Source organism: Canis aureus, unplaced genomic scaffold, assembly GCF_053574225.1.
Source record: "Canis aureus isolate CA01 unplaced genomic scaffold, VMU_Caureus_v.1.0 ptg000231l_RagTag, whole genome shotgun sequence".
Lineage (NCBI taxonomy): Eukaryota > Metazoa > Chordata > Mammalia > Carnivora > Canidae > Canis > Canis aureus.
Genome location: NW_027554496.1, coordinates 18178 through 43507, shown reverse-complemented (window position 1 = coordinate 43507; position 25330 = coordinate 18178). Strand labels below are relative to the sequence as shown.

The 25330-nt window shown below is 53.1% G+C and overlaps 2 long non-coding RNA genes across 2 annotated transcripts; one reads left to right on the top strand and one right to left on the bottom strand.

Moving 5' to 3' along the window:
- Nucleotides 1-753: 753 nt before the first annotated feature.
- LOC144309879 (uncharacterized) lies at nucleotides 754-4369 on the bottom strand. The gene is made up of 3 exons (XR_013375764.1): nucleotides 3377-4369; nucleotides 2392-2777; nucleotides 754-1684 (listed from the first exon to the last, which is right to left on the bottom strand). It is a non-coding gene; the product is annotated as an uncharacterized LOC144309879 (long non-coding RNA).
- Nucleotides 4370-14560: 10191 nt separating this feature from the next.
- Nucleotides 14561-21499, top strand: LOC144309880 (uncharacterized). Its single transcript, XR_013375765.1, has 2 exons — nucleotides 14561-14699; nucleotides 20958-21499. It is a non-coding gene; the product is annotated as an uncharacterized LOC144309880 (long non-coding RNA).
- The last annotated feature ends 3831 nt before the right edge of the window (nucleotides 21500-25330 follow it).

Below are 25330 nucleotides of genomic sequence, written 5' to 3'. Positions count from 1 at the left end.
CCTTTAGGATCAGAGTAGGCTATGAGGGTGGAATCATCATGAATAGGATTAGTGCCCTTGTGAAAGAAACCCCAGAGAGATTCCCTTATCCCTTCCACCATGTGAGGACACGAGTCCCTGAACCCAGAAGTGGGCCTCCACCAGAAACCAAATCTGCCAGCACCTTGATCATGGACTTCGTAGCTTCCAGAAGTGCAAAAAATAAAGGTCTGTTGTTTGTAAGGCACCCCATCCATGGTACTCTGTTAGAGCAGCCCAAATGGATAAGACAACCACAGAAAGCTCCAAGTAGGGCACCCAGGTTGGTGGCGGAGTCACTGTGCTAAAGTCTAGCAACTGGAAGAGCCCTTGACCGATGTCTTGTCCAACAGATCCACACTCTGTGAATTCTAGGCCTGTGTGACGGCATTCTAGGACAAGGGTTCTGTGGCCAGTTGCATTTAGAATGACCGTTCCTTACAATCCCTTCTTTAAAAAAAAAAAAAGAAAAAAGATTTTATTTATTCATGAGAGACACACACAGAGAGAGAGAGAGAGAGAGAGGCAGAGACACAGGCAGAGGGAGAAGCAGGTTCCATGCAAGGAGCCCGACGTGGGGCTCGACGTGGGGCTCGACCCTGGGTCTCCAGGATCACGTCCTGGGCCAAAGGCGGCGCTAAACCGCTGAGCCACAAGGGCTGCCCCTTGCAATCCCTTCTTGAAGAGCCAATGCACTTTGGCACTTAGAAGAGCCTGAGAAGTCCCATGAGGGGTGCAACCTGTTTGACCTTGTTTAAAGCATCATTTCCCAAAGTTACTGGATTCTAAGTGCGTTTTTCATGAACTGCCTAGTATCATGCCCAGAAGTAGTGCTAAGGAAACCCATGTGGGGGGGTACCCCCCAACCTGATACTAGCCCCACCTTGGGGCTCTCTCGGACAGGAGCATTCCACATGGAGGCTCCCTGTGTCCCTTAGTGTCTGACACTGAGAAAGTCCTTCCTCATGTTGCATTAATGACCTGCACCCACGCCTGGATGCCTTCACAGTCTCCCTGGTCTGCTCTGCTCACCTTCTTCACATCACCAAATCCCCTTCCCCGGTTGCCCTCCTGGACACCTTGAATTATATGGCCCCACATAAATTTATTCCCACAACTAGACCAAACCCCCAAGAGTAGTCTGACCTACACAGAATGGAGTGAGCACATCGTTTCTCTTCCAGAAGAGATCTCAAAACTTATCCTTCATTAAGTATTTATCAAAAACCTTCTCATGCCCCCGGAACTGTGCCAGGGCTCTAGGGAGCCACCCAGAAATGCCCTCAGCGGCCTACTGTGTATTGAGGAGGCCAAAGAAAATGTCACAAGATTACATAGCAATATAAATTAAATTATTCACACCAGCAATACAATAAATGTTGCCATAACAGTATATGATGAGCCCCTGAGAGCATAAAGGACAACCCAAATCACCAAAAGCCTCAGTGCCCACGTCCCCAACCCCAAAGTGCCAGAGATGCACCAGAAGAAATGCCAGTCTGGAAGCCAGGCAGGAGAAGGCAGGTATCTGATCTGCTTCCATGTCTCTTTCTTCCTGTCCAGGTTTGTGGTGAAGGGTTCGTCTCCTGAGTACTGTGGCCTGAGTAGATGGTTATCCTCCCTGGGTCATGGCAGGATGCAGAACACACCTTCCCAGGGGGCAGAACTGGAAGCAGAGGCCAGGATAAGACTCCACAGCAGAAGGCTCTGTACACCAGGACCAGCGCCTGTGAACGCCCCAGTAACCCTAGGATGTGCTACCATCAACAGGGAGAAAGAGGAGGGGGCATCTGGGAGGCTCAGTCAGTTAAGTGTCTGACTCCTGATTTCGGCTCAGGTCATGATGTCAGGGTCGTGAGACCTGCTTAAGGTTCTCTCCGTTTCCTTCTACCCTTCCCTCCCTCCCTCGCATGCACATTCTTTCTCTTTCAGAAAGAAAAAAAAAGAATAGTGAGAAAGAGGGTCTTCAAGCACACCAGAAAAGGCTTTGCTTCCCATTGGACTCCACCAAAGGAGGTTACCCACCTGCCTTGTTCCCAGAGGACCTGCGGTAAATTTTTATTGGTGAGCGAACAAGTGCATGGTGGATAAAGGAGAGAAACAAAAAGTTGGGCTTCCCACACAAAGAAGTCCTAGCACAGAGTTAAATGGCCACGTGAGTGAAGGAATGAAAGACACATTCCCTTTAGGAACTGAAATACTCTGAGTATCCTGCATGCTCATGGTTTCCCTCACAATCCATTCATCAATCACCCAGAAAGACACAAACAAGTTCTTGCGCAAGAATGTGAAGCAGAGTTAATGATGTACTCCGCTCATGTGCACACGCATGCACGCACACACACACACCAACAGAGGTGCACACAAGCTTACCTGTGGGTGTGTGGCCTGTGGTCTCTTCTTCGCTCTCCTCTCTCAGGCACCGACTCAGCCTTGTCCCCTTCTCTGGGCCTGCTCTGGAGGGTGGCCCTCCTTTGCAGGATCAGCCAAGGCCCTTCCCCCAGCCCAGTCCCTACCCTTCCCACTCCCACTGGCCTCCCAAGGCCAGAGGCCCTCCTTCCTCTTGGGAACGGTGGCTCATCTCTGCCCTATCAGGACAGCCAGCAGCTCTGGTCGGTAGCTAAGGTCAGTGCTGAGCAAGGGTCCAGGGCCCCCTTCTCCGAGTGACAGGACTGGTGTCTCCTAAGAGGCCACAGAGACGGTTGTAGGGGAGAAACAATAATTTTCCCTCTACCCTCCTGAGTTCTTGGCTGAGAGCCCTGTGATAAAAGACAGAGTAACAAAGAGAAACACAAACAGAAGTTTATTAACATGTGCACCTCATGCATCCATGGGAGATACCCAGAAAAAAAATGAGTAACTCCCCAGGTGGCCCAAACCACCGGTCAAATGCCATCTCCAGCCAAAGACAAAAGGCAGACAGGAGTGGGCGTCCCGGTACGGGGAGGTCACCAGGGAAAGCACAGTAAACAAGGCTAGGGTTGTGCAGAGTTGAGTGGCCGCTTTGGGGTTCCTGTGGCTTAGAGTCAGCGGCCCTTCCTGCTGGAGAGGGAGACACCCCCACACCCGGAGCTGTCTCTGCACATGCAAATTTCTCTTACAAAAGTGCAGCTGCTACTCTGTCTTCTGAGCTTCTCCTGGGTCTACTGTTTCTTAAAATAATCAGCTCAGAATAACCCTCACGCCAAAGAGGCACATTTTGGGGTGGCATATCCTGCTACCGTTCCCGGTCCAACATTTTGTCCTCAGGGCAGTGAAGTCCTGGCCACGAGGCCCATGTTGCAGCCAGGCCTCTGCGCCTGCCTTCCCTGCCTGCGCTTTCCTCCACTGCGTGTCTTCCCGTGGGAATAAATCCTACCCGGGCCCGAGGCAGGGGTTCCTTCCTGGCCGGCCAGGGAGAGGCTCCGTGGGAGAAGGCCGGTTCCGGACTTGACTCAGCCTGTGGCTCCTTTTGCCGCCTTGAGCCCCACGAGGACAGGAAGCGGGTCTCCCTCCCCGTCTTCTCTCCCTTGGGCACACTGCACACAGTAGGTGCCCCTTTGCCCATGTCCGTGCAGGACTCCGCCAGGCGCTCTGCGGGCGGGCAGGGGCGGGGTGGGGGGTCTCCAGTCGATTGTCCCAAGGATCCTATCTTGCGTTGTGATCACATTTTACCATAAGGAAAATGTTTCTGAGGAGGAAAACCACATAATCTTTGTTCTGCTTGAAACAAAGCTGCATTTTTGAAACCGCTTGTAGCAGATTTTACAAACCGTCCTTTGTCTGGGGGGATGGAGGTGAAGGATTCATCTTGAGCACAGGATGCAAATGAGTAAGTGGCCAACTATTTTTCTATTATGTTCCTAAAATAGATCGGGTGCTGGGGGGAGGCTTGGCCCTGGCCCCGAGCCCACAGGGAGCGCCGTTGCAGCTGAGACGGAGGCCCCTCCAGAGCGCTTTCAATCGCTCAGTGTTATCTTCAAGTGCAGAAATCTTCTCCTGATTTTTTTTTTTCCAGGACAAAGTCCTCGGAGCATTATTCAGCATAACGAAAACTTGGTGAGATGTACGGTTTAAACATTGGCAAATTGAGGACACGGAGTGCTTTTAAAAGCCACGGCCAAAAATCTGGCAATCGTCTTCCCATAATAATTGAAAAAAGATCTGACACATCTGTGCTCAATTTCCGCTTTGGAGGATCCGGGGTGAGTCGTTGATAAGGACGATGCTCTGCTCAGAAAGACGGTGATGCACAGGGGGAAAGGCTGGGTTAGTGACGGGTACAGGTAGGCAGGGGAGGGCCATGACCACCGCCCCCTCAGAGCGTCCCCGGGATGCACGCATGTGTGCAAACCATCGGGTGATCCGGGGACCAGCCTGCACCCAAGGTCACCCAGGCAGTACCAGGCGGAAAGCAACAGCAAATCCAAACACAGCCCAGAACACCCTGGCTCTGCAGAGTCTGGAAAAGCTTACAAGGATTAATTGGCTGGGCTGGGGTGGGGGCGGAGGTGAACTCAAGAGTCCTGTTAGGGCAGGCAAAACAAGCCAACCTGAGCCGTGGGCAAGTCCCCTGCTTATCCTGGTGTCCTGATCTCACCAGCGGTCCTTCGACAGGAAAACTGTGCCATGGGTATCTGAGACCCCCCCACCCCCAACAAGTGGTAGGGAGGAAGCAGATGGAGCCGTCCCAACCTGCTGAACTCTCCCGAAAGACAGGTATCAAATATGCTGAACACCAACTGTCCCTCTGTTTATCCAACATCCCCACGTCCTGGAGGAAGCGATGTGTACAGGTGACGTGTTGGGCAGACTTTTATGTTGTGGTCCCTTCCGAGTCATTGCATTAAAACCAAGTGCGATCTGATGCCTAAAAGGCAAACGCTCTCTTCTGTTGTCAACTTCTGTTTTCATTGGTTTGGTTGTTTTCCCTTTTTTTCAAAAAAAGATTTTTATTTATTCATTTGAGAGAGTCAGTGAGAGAGAGAAAAAGAAAGAGAGAGCATGAGCCAGGGGAGGAGCAGAGGGAGAGGGAGAAGCAGACTCCCTACTAAGCAGGGAGCCCGATGCTGATGCCCGGCTGGATCCCAGGACCCTGAGGTCATGACCTGAGCCAAAAGCAGACACTTAACCGACTGAGCCACCCAGGTGCCCTGTTGTTTGCCCTTTTAAAACACTCTTTAAAAAAAAAAAAAGGATGTATTTATTTTACAGACTGACTGGGGTGAGGGACAGAGGTAATGGGGAGAGAGGCAGAGAAGTAGACTCTCCCCACTGAAGGTGCTGAGCTCCCCAGGGCTCCATCCTAGGACCCCAAGGTCAGGACCTTGAGCGAAAGCATGTGTGGGAGGCTTAACGAACTAAGCCACCCAGGTGCCCCGAAAACACTTTTTTATTGAGGTATAATTTACACATAATCAGATGCATGAATTTTAAGTGCAGATGTACTTCTACATGCATGTAGACAGGCATGCAAAAATTTTATGACACATGTGTACATGCGCGTCACGGGGGTAACCAAATGGTTTCAGCTTTCCCGCGACTATCCCTGGTTCAAAACTCAACGTCCCTGTAGGGAAGCCCCTATTCCCTGGACGGTTGGTCACCCTATGTAGCAACCACCTCGCTGCAGGTGCACAGCATTGCCGTCACTCCAAAAGTTCGCTCGCTCGTGCGACTTTGTAGTCATTCCCCGCCCCCAGCCAGCAATCGCTGTTCTGACTTCTATCACCATATCACAGGTGGCACCTGTTTTAGAATTTCATAGACATCGAATCAGTCAGTGCTTTGTGTCTGGCCTCTTTCACTCAACGCGATGTTTTAGAGATGCTTCTACGTCGCTGCCTTGTTAGCCTCCACGGCCCAGTGGTCCGTCGCTGCAACGTGCTTATCCACTCACGTGGCGATGGGCCCTGGGTTGGTTTTCAGCTTTCGGCTAGTGGGGATACTCTCGTACATGCCTTTTTGTGGACATGTTTTCATTTCCCTCGGTGGAACACCGAGGAGTTGCATGACCGGATCGCAGGGTAGGTTATGTTTCTAAGGGCAGCATTCCAAAGTGGCTGCACAACTGACCCTCCCCCCAACAAAGTCTGAGGGCACCATGTGCTCAGCGTCCTCACCCACACCTGCTCTTGCCAGTCTTTTCCACTGTAGACATTCCAACGGGTGTGAAGTGGGGTATGACTTGGTTTTACTTTGCATATCCTTGCTGATAAGGACACTGAGCACCTCTCCACTTAGTGGTTGGTCATTTGCATATGTTCTCATATGAGGTGTCTGCGCATGTCTAAAAGTCTCTTGCCCATTATTTATGCATTTATTTATTTATTTTAATCACTTTATTTTATTTTTTCCTCGTGGTAAGTGTATTCTTTAATCCCCATCTCCTCTTTCTCCCATCCCCCTACCATCCCCCCACTGGTAACCATCAGTTTGTTCTTTATAGTTGAGTCTTTTTTTAAATTTGTTTCTCTCTCTCTTTTTTTTTCCTTTGCTCATTTTTTTTTTCTTAAATTCCACATCGGAGTGAAATCATACAGTATTTGTCTTTCTCTGACTGATTTCACTTAGCATTATGCCCTCTAGCTCCATCCGCGTTGTTGCAAACAGCAAGATTTCATTCTTTTTTATGGCTAAATAATATTCCATTGTATGTATGCACCACATCTTCTTTATCCATTCATCTGTCTAAGGACACTTGGGCTGTTTCCATAGTTTGGCTATTAGAAATAATGCTGCAGTAAACACAGGGTGCATGTATCCCTTTGAATTTTTTTGGGGGGGGTAAATAGGCAGTAGTATCACTCCTCAGTGATAGGATAGTTCTGTTTTTAATTTTTTGAGAAATATCCAGGCTGTCTCCACAGTTCTTGCCCATTACTTAAAGGATTTATCTATATTTTTCTTCTTGATTTGTAGGACATCTTTATATATTCTGGAGAGAAGTGCTTTGTCACATCTATGCATTGTGGATATTTTCTCCCAGACTGTGGCTTGTCTTTCATGTTCATAATCAAATTCTTAAATAAGCAGAAATGTTTAATTTTGATGAAATCCAATATATCAATTTTGTACTTGATGATTAGTGTACACTCTCTAAGAAATGTTTGTCCACCCCAAGGTCTCAAGGATACTCTCCTCCATTTTCTCCTAGAAATTTTTTAGTTTTAGCTTTTAAATTTAGGCCTGAAATCTACTGTGACTTAATTATTGTGTGTGTTGTGAGGTGATGGTCAAGCTGTATTTTGCTTGTGGGTATCCAGTTGTTCCAGCCCCATTCACTAAAAAAAAGACTTTCTTTTCTCCATTAAATTTTCTTGGTGTCCTTGTCAAAAGTCAGTTGACCACTGTGGTGGCCTGAATCCCTGGAACTTAGTTGTTTAGGGTTTTTTTTTTTTAATGCATTTTTTTTTACCCTCAGTTGGGTAATTTTATTGCATTATTCCATTCCTCCATATCAGTATCCTTTTTTCTATGTTATCCTATCTTCATACTATTCAATGAATTTTTAATTGCAAATATTTTATTTCCCAGTTCTACAATTTCTATTTGGTTCATTTTTAGAATTCCCAAATCCTTCCTGAAATTCCCTCTCACTTCATCCATTATACCCATCTTTCTATTATTTTTATATTAGTCATCTGCTAATCTCATCATCGGGGTCACCTCTGAGTCTCTCCTGACTGGTGAGTTTTCCTCTTGAGCTACATGTTCTTGCAAGGAATTCCTTATTTGCACTGGACACAGTGGGCAGTACCCGCCAGCGACTCTAGATTCTATTATTTTCTTTTGAAGAGTGCTGACTTTGGTTCTAGCAGGCAATTACCTTGAGCCCATGTCACCTTGATTTGCTGAGACTCAGTTTGAGGCTTTGCTCCAGGATGTCTATTTTGATTTTCCTGTCATAACCCTTAGTCCTTGAATGCGGTCTTAGTCCTTCTGGAGTTTCAGTGAAAGGCTCACAAGTGTGTGCCATGTCCCTCTAATTTGGTAGGACTAGAATTCCTACTTCATCTCCCCAGCACCAGGCAGCTGCTGGAACCCCTGTTCAACTCACTTATTGCTTTCTTCTGGGTGCCTTGGCATCTCACCTCACACACCTACCTCAAGACTCAGCCATGGGTTCTGAATAAGTTAGTATGCAGATCCTGCTGAAGCTCATTCCTCTATGCAGCCCCCTTCTCTGGGACTTCCTCCCTAAATTCCAAGCTGTGCTTGTAGCCTCAATCCCTAACATCTAGCACCTCAGTCCAACCGGTCTTCAGTTCTATCCCCAGGGTACCCTGAAGCCTGAGAATGTCCTTTGGGGGAGTGTTGTCCCTTCTTTTACTTCCCTCACTGCACAGGTTTTAACCACTCCAGTTTCTATCTGCTTTGATCACCCTCCAGTGCCTGAAAATGGCCATTTTTAATATTTTGAGTTTTGTAATTGTTGTCAGTAGGATGATTAGTTTGACATAAGCTTCATCTCCATTGCTAGAATCTAAAAGTCCTCTGGCACCTATTTTTAAAACCACCTGAAGTAGAGTTAATAAATCCCACGGTAGGAGAAAATTTATTCCATTGCTTGTCAATAAGTATTAGCAGCATTTCTCCTCCACAAGTAAAAGAGGAAATTGGTCTTCACATCCTCTTCCATATGGCACCTTATGAAAGGGCTTTTTACACCATCAAGCCACAAACATTTTCTATGCCCCCATGAGACCATGACCCTGACCAAGGCTCTCTGGGGTATGAAAAGGCAACCGTAGTCCCAGGTCCCGGGAATGCTGTTTAGGCAGAGCTGCTCCGAGGGGCTAGCTAAGGAGGTGACACTGTGCAGGAGGACAGCCACCCTCAACTTTCTCCCCAGAGACACACGTGGCACATAATTAACCTAAGTGTGATGTCCTCCTACCAAAGTGTCTCTTTTGTGCAAAATTCCTGCCACTGGGGAGCACTCGGTGAGGTTATTACTATGGTACTATCACTTAGAGCAAATACTTTCCCAGACTTCAGCATACTTTACCAGTGACACATTTCACACCCACTGGGACTCTCCAGACCTGCCGCCAGAGCCACTAGGGAGCTATGCGTGCACCATGGAAAAAGGATATTTGGGAGGATGAGTCTGCCTAATAAGTAGAATGGCTTGAATTGGGACAATATAGAATGGGAGTGTGATGGCTCAGGACAACTTCAAAATATCATCCTTTAAAACTGTATTCAAATTTCCTATTCACATGCCTTTTTGTGGTGAGGGGGAGAAGAATCCAGCTTTCATCACATTCTCAAAGGAGTTCACAATCCCCCCAAATTTAAGACTTACTGGTTTAGAACCCAGACTTTTTTATTACCATGAACTCAATCACTAAAAATTTTTAAATTCCCCCATAAATATTTGTATATTTATTTATGGATAAATTATCTTCATAATCTATTACCAGTAATTAATAAATCAAGGAAAAATATCCACTTAACATGAAACTAATCATTAATGATAGGAAGTGTAAAATCAAGTTTCATAGTTTCTTTTTTTTTTAGGTTTTATAATTTCTGATAATCACTAACTGTTCTCATCGAGTCTAATAACCTTATATTGAGGTCAATGAACAGCTTCTACTTGAACAAAGAAACATGTTTCTCATTTTCCTATTTGTGATTTGGGAGAATTAATTTTTTTTAAGACTCTTTGAAATCGTTTGAAGCCATTGGTTTACTCTTTGAGTTTTGGCTAAAAACTAGCTTGTGTAATCCATAAATCCATTTAGCCTTGCTAATTCAAATAGATTAAAATACTCTGAAAATGATCGCCTGAGAGAGAATGACAGTGCCAGCACCTGGGAATACCTGTGTCTCATTGTGACATGACATGTGGCCACTTGAAGTTATGTATCAAATATTAATATGTAAAGGGGCTCATGTCAAATTATGGGGTCATAATATCAAGTTAATATTTGACATGGAACATGTTTATTTTTAGTTTAAAATACATATTTATAGAAGTTCTAGTATACAGCTCTCCCTGTACCCAGTAGATTGTCTCGTGCACGCCACCCTGGAGACCCCCAAGTCCAAGAAATGATTCACAACCAGTCATCCACAGGTGTGATACGGCGAGCCTGGTACAGACCATGGAGTGTCAGCAGAGAGGCAGAAGGGGGACGAAAACAATCAGATAGAGATGAAGGAAAGATTAAATCTGAGCTGAGGGGAGAAATAAGAGTCCCAAGATGATTCTAATGTTTCAACCCCGAGAGACAGGAACAAGTAACTGGAAATGGTAAAATTGGGCTGGAAGGGGGGTATCAGTCCAATGTTCTACTCCGGATACGCTGTGTACAAGCTGCTAAGGAGGGAACAGACAACGGCCAGCTGGCCCCTGGACACTCGCCAGTCGCCTCCCAAGCACGGGAGGTGGAGACTCTGACCTCAGCCAGCCTGTTCCCAGCATGATTTGGCTCCACGTTCTGCCCACGGTCTTTCAAGCCATCCCCGCGAGGGGCTATAAGTCGCCCCAGCCTTCTAGCTGTACTCCAGGTGGGGCCCTGCCAACCCACGTTCCTCGGAAGAGCAAGGCCAGAATACAAGTAAAAGAAATCTGGGGCAGAACGGCAGGCAAGCCTTGCTCAATGGACCCGAGTGAGTCACCTCTCAGCCCACGTGACCTCCCACGGAGAGCCGCAAGCTGGATGGCACCCCCAGAGGCGCTCATTAACTTCTTCCTCCAGCCAGCCCACGGGCTTGCCTAATGAGGTCCCAAACAAAGGAAACACTGGGCGGAGGGTGGAAATTCCACGTGGGCTCCACTGCGGGGTACCCCTCACCGAGGTTGCCCTGGCTACAGCCACATTGTCATGGAGGTGGCCCCTGTCTCTTCATGAAGGGCCTCTGCACCAGGCTTGGAGGTGAACATACTCTTCTCTTGGCCTGGACAGGTATGCTCTCCACCTCCTGCCCTGAAATCACCCCTCGTGGGCAGTGTAAGCGTCTGGCGTAGGAAGGCGTCCTGTGGCCGTGGTGACACACCACGGAGAAATCTTCTAGGTGGAAGTACATTCCCCGTTTACCATGCAGGAGAGGCCGAGGGTCCGGGGCTGAGAAAGCCTCAGCTTCTTGGTGAGCCTGGGGCTCAGCCGGACTGGATGAGATCTCGTAGCTTCCTATCTCCCTCCCAGGGCCACCACGAGAACAGGGGGGACCACAGAGCCGCCCAATGTCCCTGCCCCGGCCCCGGCCAGCAGGAGCTGCTGCCCACCATTCACTCCAGATCCGGGTCTTTGGGGCAGGATCTGAAGGGATTGAATGGCTTATTTGGATCAATATTGAAGCTTCATTATTGAACAAAGCATTTATTGATTGCCTGGGTGTCACGCCGGCCCTGAAATACCTCTTTACATGGAGGGCCCTAGTCCCCCGTCCCGATAAATCAGGCATTAGCATTTCCACACAAAGGGGAACCCTGATTCTAAAGTGACAAGCAGCTGCTCGGAGAGCACTCGGCCAGAGGGGAGGAAAAGCACGTGGACGATGGTCTGGGAGGTCATGAGCTCATAGGACTGAGGGTCAGCAACACTGGTTCTGATGATTCCCAAAAGGTGGCTCCTTCGCAGTAGTGGGGGGGGGGGGGGGATGACGAGGAGAGATGGAGGGACGAAATTCAGCCCAGTGTCTGAGAATACTGACTAGGGACTGGGACTGTTTAGAAACCGTTCTGGCCGGTCCCAGGGAGTGAGTCCTCTGTCTCTGGACAAAAGCCACTGGGGACAGTGTCGGGGCCTGGATCAGTTCCCCAAGTTCAGCCGTACGTTCCCAGTATGATGAAGCAGAGGTACCTCCCAATCCCCAGGGATAGAAAGGTGAGTGAGGTGAGTGAGGCATGGCCTGTCCCTGCCCTCCTCATGTCAGCAGACCACCAAGGAAGAATCTAAGCGCTGAAATAAAAGGTGGCTCAAGGTTCTGATGAAGAACGATGAAGGAAGTAGAGGCAGCCTTGGGGAGCTGGGAAGGCTTCCTCTAGAAAGGAGACGTGGGAGGCTTCAATGGGACTTGGGAAGTTCCAACTACCTCAGGAGCCCCGAGAGAGCAGCGGCCGGGGTGTGTGTCCTCTTACATCACGCCCCAGCCTCCAGCGCAGCACCTGCCAGGTAGTGGGTGTAAGTGAAGTGACGCGAATGAGAACCAGCCTGAGCGAAGACACAGAGTGACCACCACGCATCCCGGGCTCCAGGAGTGGTGACCCACTTCCTGTAAGGCTATGGGCAGACCAGATGTTTCTTCCAACCAGGGTTGCCCCATCCAAGGAGCATGGGGTTGCAGATGGTGTCATATGGCGCAGGGGATTCAATCAGCAGACATTGTGTCTCAGAGCCTACGATGTGTCAGGCGTGTGCAAGCTCCAGGGACATGGCAACGAACAGGGTCACAGCCCATAGCACCTGCCGTTTCTGCCTTGCCCACCCACTGCACTGAAGTCCGCTCAGGTGTCCTGAGCACCTGGATCTGCCCCTCTCCCCTCCTTCCTGTGTCTTCTCTTGCTGGCTCTCCCCAGCGATAAAACCTCATCCACTTTCCCTGCTCCTGCAGGGTCCCTCTTCTGTTCCCTGCTCCATCCAGCTTCCAAGGGACTTCCCAAGAACCCAAGCCAACCTGGTCACCATCACTTGGTTAGAGATATACCAAAACGGGGACACCTGGGTGGCTCAGCGGTTGAGCGTCTGCCTTTGGCTCAAGGCATGATCCCAGAGTCCTGGGGTTAAGTCCCACGTCAGATTGCCCGCAGGGAGCCTGCTTTGCCCTCTGCCTGTGTCTCTGCCTCTCTGTCTCTCCTGAATAAATAAAATCTTAAAAAAAGAGAAATATACCAAAATGTCAACTGTACTTATCTGTGGGGCTCTGGTGGGGGAGGAGGGACACGAGTGACTTCAGCATGGCCCCCTGCCTCCCATTCTTCCCCTGTCCCATTAAAGATCCCACACCCCAAACATGCAAACATCCCGGTAACTTTTGGGTGAGCACCTTCCCTCTTTCCTATTTCAGTCCTGACAGCTTCGCGGTTACCGGCATCATTACCGGGTGCGAAGGCAACGGCTTTGTAAACCTTCTGTGCTTCTCCAGTTGATTTTAAAATCCACTTTCAGAGCGGGGAAGGTAGGGCTCCGGTAAATTCATTCCTTTTACAGCAGCTGGAGACAGGAGTGAGGTGGTGAGTCACAGAGGACCCCAGTGAAGAAGGAACCCCACGCATCACCACCAGGAGGACAAGGATTCTGAAGGAGCCCAGCTGGGAAGCCCAGGAGGCTGCCCGAGGTCACAGACCCGCAGCTGCGAGCTGGCTCCGACCCCTGGGCTGGATCTGAGCCTGCCTCTGACCCCACCTGCCACTGCCTGACTCTAACTCCTGGGGGGCACCCACCGGAGCCCCATCCTTGCACTCACTCCTCCAAACCGTTCTCTGCAACCCCATTCCCCCGGCCTTCCAGGCGCCCCAGCAGAGGCCCCAGCTCCACCCAGAGCCACTGCCCCTGAGCGAGTGGGTGGTCCACGACCCGCCGGAGGCCCCCCTGCAGTGCCCCCCCTGAAGTGTCCCTCCCCGCTCCCAGGCTCCCCTCTTCCCCCTGTGCGCGGAAGCCCCCATCGCCCCCCTGTCCTTGAACCATCGACCCCAAGCAGTCAAAAGCCTCCCGCTGTCTCCTGTCTCCACGTTTGGCATCCCCGCGCCCCCCCTCACGGCCCCTGGCGTCCCTGCGGTCTGGTGCCGGGTCCTTAGTCCCCTCCTGGAGGGGAGTCCCGTCCCTGCGCCCTTGTCCCCGTCTCCTGGAGTCCCTGAAGGTCCCGCGCACCCAGGAGTCTCCTCCGCTCCCCGTGTCCTGGCTCCTCGCCCCCCTCTGCCCTGTCCTGGCTCTCCAGCCTCCGCATCCCCCGCCCCGCTCCAGGGTGTCCCCGCGACCCTGCCCCTCGCCTCCCCCCAGGGTGTCCCCGTCCCCACCCCCGTGCAAAGCCCCACCCTCGCCCCTTCCTCCGAGTCCCCGTCCCCCTTCCCCCGCCCCTTCGCCTCCCCCAGGGTGTCCCCGTCCCCCCTCCCCCGCAGGGTGTCCCTGGCCACCCCACCCCGGCCCCCCCACTCGCTCCGGACCCCCCCTCGCCCCCCCCAGGGTGTCCCCTTCCCCCAGCCTCCCGCTCCCCCCCCCGTGTCCCCCCGCCCTCCCCCGTGACCCCCACCTCTCCGGTCCCCCCCACCCGCCGCCCCTCCGCCGAGCCCCCCAGGTCCCCCCGCCCCTCGGCCCAGCACCCCCGGGTCCCCCCCCCCGCCCCTCCGCCGAGCCCCCCGGGTCCCCCCCGCCCCTCCTCCGAGCCCCCCCCCCCGGGTCTCCCCCGCCCCTCCTCCGAGCCCCCCCCGGTCCCCCCCCCCGCCCCTCCGCCGAGCCCCCCCCCGGGTCTCCCCCCCCGCCCCTCCGCCGAGCCCCCCCGGGTCCCCCCCGCCCCTCCTCCGAGCCCCCCCCGGGTCCCCCCCTCCGCCGAGCCACGGGCCCGCTGACGCCATGACGCCGCGGCGGAGCGAGGGGCGGAGCGGCCGGGCGGCCCGAGGGGGGCGGGCGCGGCGGGCGCGGCGGCCCGGGGCGCGGATGGACATGGGCTCGCAGGGCTCGGGGCGCAGGCGGCCCCCCACCCGGGAGCGGCTGACGGCGGAGGACGACGCGCTGAACCAGATCGCGCGCGAGGTGGGCGCCCGGCGGGGGGTCGGTCGGTCGGTCGGTCGGTCCGTCGGTCCGTCGGTCTGTCGGGCGGCGCGGTCCGGGCGGGAGGTCGGCGGGCGGGCACGGGTCCTCGGGCCGCGGGGACAGGCCTCGCCAGGGCTCCCGGGGCCGCCGTCCTCCTGGGGAGCGGGGGGTGCAGGGGGGCGGGGGGCGGGGTGCAGGGGGCGGGGCGCGGGGGCGGGGGGCGAGCGCCCGCTCTGTCGCCCGGGGAGGTGGCAGCCGAGCCGCAGGGGGAGGGAGGAGGCCGGGGCCGCCCCAGGCCACATGGCGCTCGCTGCCCACACGGCCTGGTTGCGTCCTGCCCGCGGGTCACCGACGGTCACGCAGGTGCAGCTGCGGGCTGAGCTGCGGGCTGAGCTGCGGGCTGAGCTGCGGGGTGAGCTGCGGGGTGGCCGCCAAGCCTCCTTCTGCCGCTGAGACGCTTTCCCCCCGGAGCTTCCTGGGCCGCGTCTGAAAGGCTCCCATTGAACTCATGGTCGCACCTTAAAGGAGCGCCGCGTGCGCGTCTGTGCAGGTGCCTCCCCCCCAGGCCCCCGCCTTCTGGTGAAACAGCCGGTGACGGTGACGTGGGACAGTCTGGGACAGTCGCCCCTCGGGTTGGCGCAGGGGAAGCGGAGCCCAGTCCTTGAGTTTGCTCGCAGGCCCTTTTGCACCTCCCCAGGTCCCAGTGCGCCCACCGCGCAGACTGTATAAGCAGATGCGCCTCATCCCTCCTCTTGCGCTTCCTTCCAATCCCCGCAGGACGTGGCCCTAGTCTGAGTATGGCTGTTGGCACAAGGAATAACTTCCAGACCATTCAGGCTGTGGGCTCTGGTTGCCTCCCTCGGCTGCTTGCCGAAGTCCACTCTATAACCCGTCCCTGGTGCTTTTCGTGGTGATGCTTGATTTTGCTTTTATGGACATCCGGCCCTCAATCCGTATGTGTTGAATATTGAAATGGGTAAAGACTTTGGTCCTCCTCTGTATGAAAAGGGAAAGGGCTTTCCAAGCAAACTCTTATACATCCCTGAAAACCCACTGTAGATTGGTGTCCTCCCGGAGACCACCCCCATCTCCCCAGGCAAGTCTCCCTCCCCGCCTCCACTTGGCTCCTTACACCTGGTGTGGGGGCCACCTCGCCTCAGCTGTATTTGTTCACCCTGTAGAAGGTGACGCCCAAGCAGGAGATACCTTACTCACTTGCCTGTCCCCAGAGCTCCGCACAGCCTCAGGCATGTGCTAGGTGCTCCTAGGCACGTTGCGTTATTACACAAAAGAAGTACCAGGACTTAAAGTACATTTGGCTAAATAAAGACATTGGCTAAATGCGGTAGCTTGAATGTAATCCCCACCCCTATGAGGACAGTCACTCAGGTATGTGTTTGACTGGAAACCAAACAAGTGTCCTCGGAAGGCCAGAGGTGACTGATGATCCCTGGGCCCTGTCTTTCCGTCAGTGCTTATGGACAAAGGAATGAGCAGTACGAGAGCTCCCGAGGTCTACCTCGCATCTGCTGGTGTGGGTTGGAAGGAAAGGCTAGGGATGCTCCCTGGGCTGACGTCCTCGAGGTCCCGAGGACTGGGACCCCGTGTCCCTGCCCACCAGCCAGCGAGATGCAGTTGGCAGTGACAGGTTCAGACTGGGGAGTCAGTGCTGGGCTGTGAAACTGCACACACCTCACAGAAGAGCTATGCGATCCTGGGGGAGTGAGTCACTCGGCCCCTCTCAGCGTCTGTTCTCATGTCTCTAGAGTGCGGGAAACAAATCCCCCTTGGCGCTCAGTCAAGATTAAGAAAAATGACCATCAGACATACGGTGACTAACAGGGTGAGTGTAAGCCCCACCCACCTGCCCTCCTGATCAAACCAACCACAGATTGGCTTGGTTCAGGTGTGAGGGGCAGGTATCTATAATGTTGCAGGTGCAACGTGTAATGTTTCACCACCGATTGAACGATATTTCCCGACTGTAAAAATTAGAATCGCTGTTCAAATGGCAAGTGTCTTTTCACCATCGAGTTCCTGAGTTCTTATAAAAATTAACAAAATTTTCTTGAGTTTAGTCCATTCCTATTCGCTCATTGACTCAGCGGATGCGTGCCCTGCTCTCTAAACACCTGTCCTGGGGGGACTGGGATTCGGGGATGGAGCTGAAGAGGATCCGCCCACGAAGAGTTGGGTCAGGACGGGTTCTGACCCCAAAGATCAGTAACAGTAGAAGACAGGAAGAGATCTGGTATTAAAAGGGCGTGGATATTGTGCCCGGAAAAGTTTGGAAGTGAGAGTTCCAGTTTATTGAGGGGCCTAGGAATGGCCCTGAGAGGCAGCTTCCTGGGGGACGTGGCATCTGGAGTTATTCTCGGTGACAGAAACGCTGACCTGGACTGGCGGCGATGTGTATCCACCAGGGGAAATACTTTGGCTGGAGCACGGATTCCTGGGCAGCCCCACCCGTGGCCCCTTCTCTCCATAGCACCTTGCAGCTGGCTCTGCTGCGCTGTCCCCTTTGGGTGGCCTCGCCTTCAGGCTGACTGGCGGCCCTGCTCCCGCGCTGCTCCCCGCGAGCCCAGGCCCAGGCCCTCTCCTGAGAGCTGGAAGTATCTTCCCCGACAGATCTCCACGCGGCTCCCTGGCTACCCCCGAGCCAAACTGTGACCAGGACTGTTGACTCAATCAATGGCCCACACCAGTCCCTGTCCTCCCTCCAGCCAGGCCCGTCCTGGAGATGGGGGAAGTTGGCTGCTGCCTCTGAAGCATTTGCAGGGGTGAGGGGACCTGAATGAACACTGGGGACCATTTTAGAGGGTGACAGGAGGGTGAGTGGACATGCGTCAGGGAACATGCCCTCTAGAGAGTAAATGGAGCATTCTGGGCTGAGGTTACAGGGAGGGCAGGGGGAGCGGGGTCACCAGGCTGCAGGCAGAGCCAGCGGGCAGGGCTGGGGGGCTCAGCGGCCCCCGCGGAGGCCTCTGGAACTCTGGACACCCGCCTGGAGCAGCGCCTGCCGTGTGGAAGGTGACAGTTCCTATTTCTGCAGCTCGGTTGTGGGGCAGCCTAGGCAGGTGTATGGTAAGCGTACTTGGAACTTGAGAACACCGTAGATGCCTTAGGAGCCCAGGTAGCTCGCTTCCGAGGTGGGATTCGGGCAAGACGTTGTCAGGAGGAAGGTCCTGTGGGCGCTGGGAGCTGCTCCGCTGCTGGAGGTGTGAACAGGGGTTGTCACACCCTGGGGAAAGGGGCTTCCAAAGCACATCTGTTTTTTTCTCCTGCAGTGTTGAACATTCCGCTCAAGGATTTTGGTAGCATCCCAAGCTCCCCTCCAGCTCTGTGCCGCCGAGGGGGGCGATTCTGCACTCCCCGTGCCTGGGCCCACTCAGGGTATCCCTCTCAAATGGAAAGTGGTGACAGTATTTATTTATTTTTAAAGATTTATTTATTTATTTATTTATGATAGACATAGAGAGAGAGAGAGGCAGAGACTCAGGAGGAGGGAGAAGCAGGCTCCATGCCGGGAGCCCGACGTGGGACTCGATCCCCGGACCCCAGGATCGCACCCTGGGCCAAAGGCAGGCGCTAAACCGCTGAGCCACCCAGGGATCCCCTGGCGATAGTATTTAAAAAATAATAATAATGATGACATGCGAGCTGCATTGGAAACTAGCTTGCGGGCCCTTTAAGCGCGGTGGGGAGTGAGGCACCCCCTGTCCACGGGGGTGGATTCCTGTGACTGTCCCCAGGGCCTCCTCTGCGCGCAGGTGGTGCCCACCGGCTCCCTCCTGGTGGCGGGGCCGATTCCTGGTGCCCGCTGTCCACCGGGGTGCCCACTGCACAGGAGTTGCTGTGGAGGAGGGGCCTGACACCCAGCCGGGCCGCCTGCAGCTGTCGCCAAGCGGTGTGAGGATACCAAACATCCCCTCCCTTGTTCCAAGTCCCGGCTCCCTGTGGGATGGGGCCGCCTCCTGCCCGGCCGCTGCTCTCACCCCTCTTTTTCCGGCTGTGCTCCCTGATACAGACCCGCATACAAATCCTTGCCTCAGGCTCTGCTTCTGGGGACCCCAACTTAGGAAGGCCGCAGGCTTCATTCTGCGTCGTCCTATTATTATGGGACATTCTCATCCTGCCACCCCTTCCGTCTCAGCGCCCGCGGCCCTCACCCCACGTGTCCCAGCTAGTCTTCCTAGGCCAGCTCATCTTCAGGGACCCGTCTGCTTTCTCCTGGAGCCACAAGGTGCTGAGAGCCGAGCTGGGGGTTGGGCACACACGTCCTTTTCCAGGCGGCCCCCGGAATCTGGTTCAGCTGGGCGCCTCGCCTCACCTTCCTCTGCTCTCAGCAGATCCGGCCCCCTCCGGGCCCTGTGGGTGTGGGCCCTGCCCTCAGTGGGAGGGCGCGGACCCCAGCCTTTCCCCGGACCTGCTCTTGCGGCTGCGGCCCACTTTGCTTCCTTTGAACCGTCCCCCTAATGCCTTTGTTCCAGGGGACGTTGCTTTGCTGAGGCGGGCCAGCAGCTGAGCCCGCAGGCCTGTGGCCGGTGGCGTCATCTGGTGTTCTCAGGCCCTTGTGCACCCCCCCCTTCTTCCGGGGAGTGGGAGCCGGTGAGGGGAGTGGGCCCAGCAGGCAGGAGAGCCACCCGGCCCCAGTTCTGAAGCAGCCACCCAGGAGTGGCCCTGGCCTCCCCGGGCCCATCCTCCCAGGACAGACACGCACATCCTGCTGCACCATCAACAGCGTCGGGAATGTGACAAGACAAGCGTCCTGGGAGGGTCTTTCTCAGTAGGTCTGGGCCATCGGGGAGCTGCACACGCTGCTCCTGGGACCTTGGGCCGTCGCTGCGATTCCCAACAGGATGGTTCTGGTTGGAGGGGATCAGAAACTCTGCCGGTGGCCGGTGGCTGGCGGGCCGCACCCCACAGCTATTTCTGTCAGAGAGCCAGCTGTCTCCCTCCCCCTTTCTGGGTGACCCTCATGGTTCATCGGTTTCGTGGTTAGAGCTGCGACGTGTGCGTGGGTGACACACAGAGGTGGCACGGCGGGTCGACGTCAGGGCCTGGATTCCAGTTGAGCCTGTCAATCATGAGCCTGGTCGGGGTGTAGGGTTGGAAAGGGGGCAGGGGGAAACTGAGGTAGCTTCTGAGGCCTGTAGGGTGCCAGATGCTCCCCCCAAAAGTTCCCCCCGTCATTACCTTAAGTCCCATCAGCAGACTTTAGAGTATCTCTGTCTGACATAGAGAAGCGGGCTCAGGGGGGCTGGTGACTCGCCCAAGGTAACCCGGAAGGGGCCGTTCAGCATCCAGGCTGCTTCCTCTTCCTGGATCCAGTCCTTGGCTCCATCCAAGGCCTGACTACCAGCCGAGTCCTGCCATCGAGCTGACTGGCTTCCCATCTCTGAGACTATTGTCCCCAGCCGACCTCGGGCCATCGGGCGTCACATTTCATGGGAGAGTCAAGATCCTTCTGTCCTTGCATCCTTCGTCTCTCTGCATTTTTTCATTCTCTCAACTTCTAAAATGTAATGTTTATTTAACGAAGGTAATCTATGTCTTTACCCTTGTCCCACATTCTCAGGCCACTCTCCACCCAGCAGCTGGTGAGCCTTTAAAATATGTCAGCTCCTGTCGCCTCCCTAATTAAAACTCTCCAACGGCGTCTCATATCACTGCGTAAAGGCCAGGTTCTTAATGGCCTGACAGGACCCCGAACGATCTGGCGATTGGCCCCGTGTTTATAAATAACCTGTGTGCACACTCTATTGATCGTCCGTCCAAGGGTGGCCACTGCCCGCCGGCTTCCTGGCTGGGAGGATGGGGCCCCACTCGGGCCTCCCCCCAGCTTCTTGCTCTCCTCATCTTCACACCACAGTTATGTTGTAGTAGAACCTCAGGCTGGTAGAGAGTACGTGCTCATAGGGTCAGATTCCTGAATCCAAATCCTGGTCCTCGTGGGTGGCTCCATGACCTAGGGCAAGTTGCTTCATTGCATGGTGCCTCAGTTGTCCCGTAGCTCAGACGGGAAAGTTCTGAGTGCATCTCCCATGGGTGTTTATGAGAATCAACGAGCTATTTCGTGAAAAGACCTCAGCACGAGGACGGGAGCCTAATAAAGGCTGGTGGTGATGGTGATGTCACACGTGGTGTGCCTGCGGAGCCAGGCGGCATGCTCTGAGGTCCTGCCCTTGGGTGGTTTTCTGCCTTTTCTGGACTTCATGACTTGTATTTTTTTTTTTTTAATTGCTCTTCTGTCTCCAGGTCGGTCACATCTAGTTCTTCAAAAACTTCAACAGGACCCCTCAGGGGACTATTTCCTGTGTGAGTCGACAAACCAGACAAGCTACCATTTCCCCTTCATCCCCTCCTGGATGTGGACCCTGGAGGCGCCTGTCCTCGAGACCCAGGCTCTCTGGGCACTCCCAGGACTTGCCATTCCCTGTGCCACCATCCTGACAGTTCCCCTTGCCGCTTTTCTGTTGCTGCTGGGTCCCTCTTCGCCAGATTCTGTGTTGTCCTCTTCCTTGGATTGCGATCTCATTTTGCTGGAACACGTCCTTCAGTAGATTCCTGAGAAAGAATGCCTTTTCTAAGAGTTTTCATATCTGAAAATGTCTTTATCCTACCCTCTCATGCTTGATTGATGGTTTGGCTGACGATAGTGTTCTAGGTTAAAAATAATTTCCCAAAGAACGACAAAGATTTCTATGTATTCTTTGAAATGCTTTCCAGCATGTATTGTTATGCTGGAAAGAAGCGTATGTGCAGAAAATAAAACTAGCGTGCTGTCCCTTTTGTGAGAACAGTGGTGATTTGTTTGCATTGGTGCAAAGAAACCCTGGGAGAACAAGCGGAGTGTGGGATGTGAGTGGAAGCAGATTTGTCAGGTGTCCCTTTTCATGCTTTTTGGATATTTTTAAAAAATATTTATTTGAGAATGAGCAATCATGCATGGGAGGGAGGGGCAGAGGGAGAAGGAGAGAGAGACGATCTCAGGCAGACCCCCTGCTGAGCACCAGGCTCCATCCCAAGACCCTGAGATCACGACCTGAGCAGAAATCAAGAGTGGGACGCCCAACCGACTGAGCCACCACGCGCCCCGATGCTCTTTGGATATTGAACCATGTGACCCAGTTGTCTATTCAATAAAATAAATTCACAGTTACCAAGACAGTAAAATTGAAAGCTATTTTCCACCACAATTTTAAGACATTTCTTTCCACTTGATTCCAGCCTCCAGGATTGCTCTGAGAATTTTGATGCATTGTGTATTTCCAGCATCTTGTATAGTCTCTGTTTTTACTCTCTAGAAGCTCTTAGGACCCCCTCTTGATCTTTAGTGCTCTGGGTGGGTTCTTTTCTGTTTATTAAGCATTCATTGAAGTCATTGGATCTGAAAACTTGTATCCCAAAGTTCTGGGAAGTTTTCTGAATTTCCCCCTCCCCACCATCATTTCCTCTGTTCTCTTTTACAGCAGCTCCTTTGCTGGGAGTAACTTTCTTTTCATTCCCAATCTCTAATTTTCTTCTCCTGGTGATACCTTACGGGAGATTACTCAGCTTTATCTTCCATACCTTATGCTAAACTTATCCATTCTATACTTAATTTCTAAGAGGGTTTTTTTTTTTTTTTGGCTATTGTTCTTTGTTCCTTTTTATGGCATCCTCTCTGATTCACAAATGTGGCACCTTTTCTTGTCGTTCTGAGGAATGTTAACTTGTTGTTTTCTCCAAAACTCTTCTTCTGTCCCCCCATTATGGGCTGTTTCTTTTTGTCCTTTGTCTGTGGCGGCCTCTATTGTTCATCTTGAAGCCTCTCCCAGATGCATGGTGATCCTTGGCCATCCTTTCCGGTCTGAGGACGAGGCACTAAAACACCATGAGGACAGTTTGTGCAAAAGCCAGGAGGGGAGGTGCCGCAGGGTGTGACCAGGACAGCACCGGGGGTGTAGTAGGCTGGCTAAGTGCAGGTACATCGACTACCTCCTCAGGGCACAGGCACACAGCCTGGATGGGAACCCACATCCCCCGCAAGGCTAGTGCCCTGGACAGTGTCAGTGTTAGAAGAGAATATTGCTTAATGCTAACAAACCAAACCTCTGTAATTTGGTGCCTATAGGTAGAGTTTTGTTTCTGATTAAGAGGGTGGTGGGATTGAGAAGAATGTTGAAAATTAATCAGAGGGCACCTGGGTGGCTCAGTTGATTAAGTGTCTGCCTTCAGCTCAGGTCACGATTCCAGGCTTCTGGGATCTAGCCCTGCAGGGAAGCCTGCTTCTCCCTCTCCCTCTTCCCCTCCCTCTGCTTGTGCTCTCTCTCTCTCTCTCTCTCTCTCAAATAAATAAATAAAATATTTTTTTAAAAAAAGAAATTTTATCTGAGACTTATACCAGGACAGAATAATTTCTAATGTCCATACAGCCCAGACAAAGGGAACTGGTCATTATGATATTCTTTTGCTGGGAGTGGAATAAAACATCAAACTAGGTTGAGCAAACAAATGGAGGTAGAAAAAATATAATTTTCATAGCTTCAGGCATCCAGGATAATTCATTTATTTGTTTGGAAAGTTCTCTAAGATGTGAGCTATAAAGCAAACATGAAATACCTGGAGAGTTTAGGTAGGCAGAATGTGATATGGTCCTGGCAGTGGGTAAACTCTCGGATCAGCAAGTACGTAGGAGCCAGAGCCGTTGAGTGGCTCCCCTGCAGGATTATATTGCGATGCTCCCACCCACTTCTTGGGCTGGGGGGTACGTGAAAAATCACACAGTGGTCGTGATAATATTTAAACCTAAAGGAACCAGGGGATCTGAAGTTTTTGTTTTGCTTTTAAGCTCCATCTCATAAGTTTGTCCTTATTTCATTTTATTTTTTTAACCATTGTCCCTGATTTCTTTAATTTTTATTTTTTGCCTGCTTTTATGATGAGATCCCTTGGGCACAGGGGAGGGTGGGGAGTTGGCCACTTTGACCGAGAGATGGGATTTCTGTGTTGACTGAACAGCTAACATGTCTCCATCCTGGATGCCCTACGATACTGCTTGAAATGATCCCAGATATATCTTCAAGTCGTCTGCAGCAGTGCTGCTGAGGAGGACTTTCTATGGTGATGGCTGTGTTCTCTCTGCCCGCCATGTACTGTGTGGCGGCTGAGCACGTGAACCATGGCTAGTGCACCTGAGAAATGCAGCTTAAATTTTTTTTTAAGATTTTATGTATTTATTTACTTAGAGAGAGAGAGAGAGAGGCAGCATGAGCAGGAGGAGGGCAGAGGAGAGGGAGAGAGAATCCTCAAGCAGACTCCTGGCTGAGCACAGAGCCCGACGCGGGGCTGGACCAGGCACAGAGGAGGAGAGCCCGGGGGGGGCTGGCCGACTGCTGCCAGAGCCGAGTCCAGCCTGGGAACACGTGCAGGCCTGGGGGAGAGCACCCCCAGCCGTCCTGGGTGACCCCAGGAGCTTACTGTAACGAGCCTCCTTTCCTCTGTCTGTGGGAAGGGGGCAATGCTCCCGGGGGCTGTGTGGTCGTGAGTGGTGCCAGGGAGATGCAGACCGGCAGCCTGGTCCACGTGGGCACCGCCTGAACCCAGGGTCTTCAGCCTTCGGGGGGCTGTGTCCACCTCCAGAGAGAGACAGCAGCACCACGTGACTGTCAGGATGTGCCCAGAGCCACATCTCCAGGGGCAGGTGTGGGTCTCGCTCCTACAGGGCAGCTGAGCAGAGAGAGAGTGGGTTGTTGGAAGAACCCCTGGGAAGGACAGTGCCCGTGTGCAGGGCCAGGGCCCTGGGATAGCTTAGGTGGCTGCCAAGTGGGAGCCCGGGCAGCTGCCACTTCAGCTCGTCGTGCACCTTCAGGGCCACAGAGCTCCGCAGGGTCTCAGCACGTGTACAGGTTTTTTATTTATTTATTTATTTATTTATTTATTTATTTATTTATTTATGATAGTCACACACAGAGAGAGAGAGAGAGAGAGGCAGAGACTCAGGCAGAGGGAGAAGCAGGCTCCATGCACTGGGAGCCCGACGTGGGATTCGATCCCGGGTCTCCAGGATCGCGCCCTGGGCCAAAGGCAGGCGCTAAACCACTGCGCCACCCAGGGATCCCGGCCCGCGGTTTTCATTGGCACTTTTGCTTCTTGGCCTTGAAGTTAAGAATCAAGAGTAAGGGGCACCTGGTGGCTCAGTCATGAAGCATCTGACTTGGGCTCAGGTCACGATCCTGGGTCCTGGGATCGAGTCCTGCATCGGGCTCCCTGCTTGGTGCAGAGCCTGCTTCTCCCTCTCCCTCTGCACCTCCCCCTGTTTGTGCTGTCTCTCAAATAAATAAATAACATCTTTTAAAATATTTTTAAACTTAAAAAAAAGATAGATGTAAGACAGCAGCAGACATTTGCAGCTGCTTCGTTGTCAGGCAGCCTGCCCCCGGGGCCTGCGGTCCTCCTGCTGGAGGCGGTGGGCCACCCCACCCGGGCCTCATCCTGGAGGGTTTATCTTCTCAGAAGCCACTAAATGACCTGGGTGTCTGTCACCCGTGCCACGTGCGTCGCAGCGAAGCGGTGGTCGCGCGGCCGTCCCCTCTCGTCTTGGTTTCTCGGGTCCTTCCCGTTCCTTGTCTTTTGTGTCAGGGACTCCC